The 5,046-nt window shown below is 38.0% G+C and overlaps 1 long non-coding RNA gene across 1 annotated transcript; it reads right to left on the bottom strand.

Annotated features, from left to right (window-relative positions):
* Nucleotides 1-1,761: 1,761 nt before the first annotated feature.
* LOC147759468 (uncharacterized) lies at nt 1,762-2,432 on the bottom strand. Its single transcript, XR_015331287.1, has 2 exons — nt 2,371-2,432; nt 1,762-1,885 (listed from the first exon to the last, which is right to left on the bottom strand). It is a non-coding gene; the product is annotated as an uncharacterized LOC147759468 (long non-coding RNA).
* Between the last annotated feature and the right edge of the window lie 2,614 nt (nt 2,433-5,046).

Genomic DNA, 5,046 nt, shown 5'->3' with positions numbered 1-5,046 from the left:
GGTTATAATATATCACCAAACTAAATCATTTAGTGACACCTGTATAAACTTTAAGGCCAATCAATATAACCCTGTTTTTCAGAAGAATTTTTGGTTGATAATACCCCCAAATTGTAAATGGCCATATCTCTGTAAGTAGGGATTTTTTTCAGGAAATATTGTAGCCTCAGATATTGTTCATATAAAGGTTCAAACCCACCAAATATGATGTAAATCCGTTCACCCCCACCTTGCCGCATTTTCTACATTTGGTTTGGTTTTCTCGTGGACACACACTTAATACATCTATAGTCTAAATTTTCTGTTGTTAATGTTGTCATATAATAAATGCTATACTGAAAAATGTTTTATAGTTTTAAATGAATTTCATTTGTATGACAGTATTGCCATCGGGCTAGTCCATTCCTCCTGAGGGAGACAGGTGGGGCGAGTCCTTTCCATTTGGGGGGGGGGGGGGTTGAAAGATGGGCCAGTCCATTCCATATGATGGGTGACAGGTGGGGCCAATCCATTCCATTTTAGGGGTGACATGTGGGGCGAGTCCATTACATTTGAGGGGTGACATGTGGGGCGAGTCCATTACATTTGAGGGGGAGAGGTGGCGCCAGTCCATTCCATTTGAGGGGTGACAAGTGGGGCAAGTCCATTCCATTTGAGGGGTGACAGGTGGGGCCAGTCCATTCCATTTGAGGGATGACAGGTGGGGCCAGTCCATTCCATTTGAGGGGTGACAGGTGGGGCCAGTCCATTCCATTTGAGGGGTGACAGGTGGGACCAGTCCTTTCCATTTAAGGGATGACAGGTTAGGCGAATCCATTCCTTTTGAGGGGTGACAGGTGAGGCGAGTCTATTCCATCTGAGGGGTGAAAGATGGAGAAGAATGGCAGTTGAATTGTCATATTAAATTATTATAATGATATAAAGAAAGAATATGAAACGAGCAAGCAATTATAAAATAATTGAACCACCGAACAATAAGAATACAGAGTAGCTCTCCTAACTTTTGACAGACAGAGACATCAAATGATTGTTCGTAAAGTTGGTAATTCAATAATTTGACAAAATCAAAAAATTTTCAAAGTGCACATTTAGATCTTTTGGGAATTTTTACACCATTCTTATTATGCTAAACTATTTGCAAAGTACAAAAAATGAAAAATGTGATCAATCTTACCACTCGAAAAAAGGCCAAACTGTCGGGCAAATTTTGTCTGTTGTAGTTTTTAAAGCATGGATAAGTAAGGTGGTAATCATTCCGCTTTTTTATCTTTCTGTTCAATATCTTAATTGAAATATTCTTATGAAACAATAAATAAAGTTTTTGGGTTAGTCAAAAGTCGTCAAAAATGGACCTGTACTATTTATGCAAATTAAGGAAATTGATATCCATGAGGACGAAATAATTTTACCAATGGATATTACAAAATTTAGAATCAACTTTTCAAAAAGCAAGCTTGTACATTTATACAATTGAATTCAGATATATGGGTTGTTGGAAAATAGTTTAATCAGATATTTCCTTTCAGTGGATTAAGTTTTTTTAGATGCTCAATTCTATAATTTACAGAATGGCAATCTCAACTTAAAATATCTACTGGTGCCACCAAAAATACCGTCTATCTGGAAGAGAACATCTAAAGATCAGATGCACTACAATGAATTTTGTAGTTGACAAATAGTTATCATACCTATAAAGTCTTACTCTTTTCCAGTTATCATTACCTTTATCTTTATCGTCATTTCAAATCAAAATGTAAAACGCAGAATTACAGAAGTATTTATTCAGTTTTAATACAATAGATGCATTATTTGTGGCTTGTTCCTGAATGAGAACCAAAGGCTAGGTTGCTTGCGGGCGCATGCTGTGCAGTGCCTCGTTGGGCTTCTGAAATGAGAAAAATTGTTTTCAATTTTTTACAGTACGGACAGGCTCTTATAAAATACGAACAATGCATTAATATTACATAGAGGACAATTATAATTGAAATTATGCTTGTCCAAAGTTCAGGCTGAACTAGCAAAAATTAGCAAAATAAAAAATCAAGGCTGCCTTACGCCAAAACTGTGATCTGAAATGAGTTAATGATATAGCTATTTGAAATATATTGTTAAAAAAATGAACGTTGAATACGCTTCTTTCATTCATGGAGGTAATTACTACGATCGGCAATAAACTGCACAAATTCTCTTTGAAGAATACATCAAATATATTTCACATGATTTTGATTCATCGTGTCATGGATGAACAACAAATACGGCATACTGGAGACGGTAGACAATCCGTGTAGAACATGTATCTTTTAATCGTGGCATGAAGAGCAATTTATATGTACTGTACCTGTTTATGTGGGTGTTATTAAATATATTTACCTTTTAAAAAGATATTTGAAAGATCGTCGATCTTGAGCACACACAGATTGCCAAAGTCTCATCTGAAACAAACATGTGATATATAATGCATGTATCTACCCGGTATATGCAACCTTACGTCTGAACAATTAAGCTAGGAGAAAATAATTCATCTCTCAAAATCACGCTGCATAAAGGTTTCAGCGATGGTTATATATAAGACTGAAAATAATTCAAATTTACTACGATTGCTTTAAAACTAATAAAAAGCAATGAAATCAAAAAGAGACAATATGATTTGATTGTTGAAATGAAACGTTTCTTTAATCTGTCATAAAAACATCGTTACTGTGGTCAATTGTTGATAAAATTTGGCACGTTAATGGGGCACACTTATCCTCGGCCTCGGATTTGGCTTTAAGCAGGCACGTGCACTTTTATCTCTGGGTCAGAAGCTCAGAACAGTTACAAGCACTAGCTGTAATCTAAATTAGTCAGTGCTCTTCGTGTTTACATAAAAAATATTATTTTCAGCCACATAATGACATATGCTCTTTTATCTGCCAGAGTCGTGCAAAAATGTTCATACCGAACCAAGAAATATGGGAAGAGCTAGATTTCATGCAAACTCACGTTTTCTTCTCTTCAAAGGTAAGCTGAGAGCGCTGTTCCTCTTTTGCTACACAGGTAAAGCCTCATAACACAACGTATAAGAGGCTATCGAGGCTATATGTGGCGCGACTTACAAAAGGCGTGCACAAGGAGAGGATATGTGCAATAAATAGATTAAAACGTTATCAAAGTGGTACGTGACCCGATGCAAAAGGTCTTAAATTACAATTGCCTCACTACGTTACTGTAGGTGTGACGGAGGACAGCTTCCCTTGGATATGGATGTCCCTCGAGTTTCTAACACACAGTGTAATGAGGCCTTACCTGCGTAGCATTGAGGCCGAAAACTGAGTATGTACAATAATATTAGTACAAAGAGACAAAGATTCGTTTGCCTACGCCTTTAATATTTGATGACGATGGTTACTGTAAAAGTAGGGATACTCACAAAACGTATCTGATTCTGTGTTTTAAACAAGCTCCGACCTTGCGACTGCGCCACGGATCCTGTTACGTGTCTTCACCTGACTGTGTCTTACTGCCAAGTGAGCATTCTGGAAGACAGCTCGCACTACGATGGGCAACTTATTGTTATGTAAATTACGACGGGTATAACTTGTTTTAGGTGAGGAGCTGTGGCTGAAACTGTTCACTAATCGCTGACTAATGTAGACCGTCAACAAAATAGGCCTACACGTACATTTGACTGAAGACCACGTGTTGAATTACACTTTAAATATTCTACCAGAAAATTACACGTGGTCTCCCGACATGCAGTTCGGTACGTGGATAAATAGGCACGAAAAATTATTGGAATGCTCAAGTATCGAAATGTATCAATCGGGCCGTGTATCTGTCGGGACGTTTTTGTTTAGAACTGTTCCGAGGGGAAGATGCTAGTACCTACCCTGATCTCCTCTAACACAATGAGTCACTTTGAACATTCATAGGGCGTCTGATGCATTCCGGTGTACAAAGTGATCGGTTTCCGCACTGTTTATATGGGCATTTCATTGGTCCGATTATTGATGGGTGCAAGAATATGGTTTGGTATTCTACAACGTTAACGTCGCTGCAGAGTCGTACAAATCTATATGGGCGCAAACACGATCACCTCTCCCTATTGCATCCCCTTTTTATTATGGGCAGACCTTGTCTGTCACCGCCATGCAATTTTCCTGGAGTTTTGTTCGCATACAAAATAAGGTAAAGTACTGTTACTATTTATCTTCAAATTTATAATAATTGATTCATAGGACTAAAATACGGCTCGAGGTCGAAAAGTTATTTATTTCAATTATTTATTTATTCTATTATTATTATTATTATTATTATTATTATTATTATTATTATTATTTGTAAAATTTTATTTTTCACAAATTGACATTTTCCAGGTTTTATTTTGAACTTTTGTTGTGAAGTTACATTTCAATGTCACAACTTCTATTTTGTTTTTGTAGTTTTCTCGCTGTTTCGTGTCTGTACCACCCTGAGCTTCAGAGCTGACTTGACACTAACCTTTTCACTGTAGCCTATCTCCATCGTGTCAAGTAACCTCTGACCAGATTCGAGTGCCCCCGCCGCCCGCCAATCAAATTTAAGGCCCACACTCAATGACTCATTGAACGATCTAGCCAATGAACGCGAACGAGTCAAAGCGCGCTTTGTTCAAATCCGGACCAATCAAAGATAAGGCTGAATATCAGGGACTTGCCGTAACCTGTGGGCAGCACGCAAAATACATCATCCCTCATCATACTGCTCTGGTTTCAATTCCGATATACTCCATGCTTTCTTTGTGTACGGTTATGCACTCGGAACCACTCGGCACTACTCGGATGTCTCCGCACTCGACAATAACTTTGTTGTTAGTATGGAGCTTGCGGAATCAGCCGAGGATTGCCGATTGACGATCAACCAATCAGCGTTTTCACCAAACTTTGGTGAAAAATTTTGAAACATGGATTCGATTGGTTTATATAAACTAGGTCAAACTATTTTCGTCAGAGGTTACTTGACACGATGGAGATAGGCTACAGTGAAAAGGTTAGTGTCAAGTCAGCTCTGAAGCTCAGGGTGGTCTGT

Source organism: Lingula anatina, chromosome 10, assembly GCF_051362555.1.
Source record: "Lingula anatina isolate TDL-2025a chromosome 10, LinAna3.0, whole genome shotgun sequence".
NCBI lineage: Eukaryota > Metazoa > Brachiopoda > Lingulata > Lingulida > Lingulidae > Lingula > Lingula anatina.
Note: the sequence above shows the minus strand (reverse complement) of the source record. Positions and strands in the feature narration are given on the sequence as shown.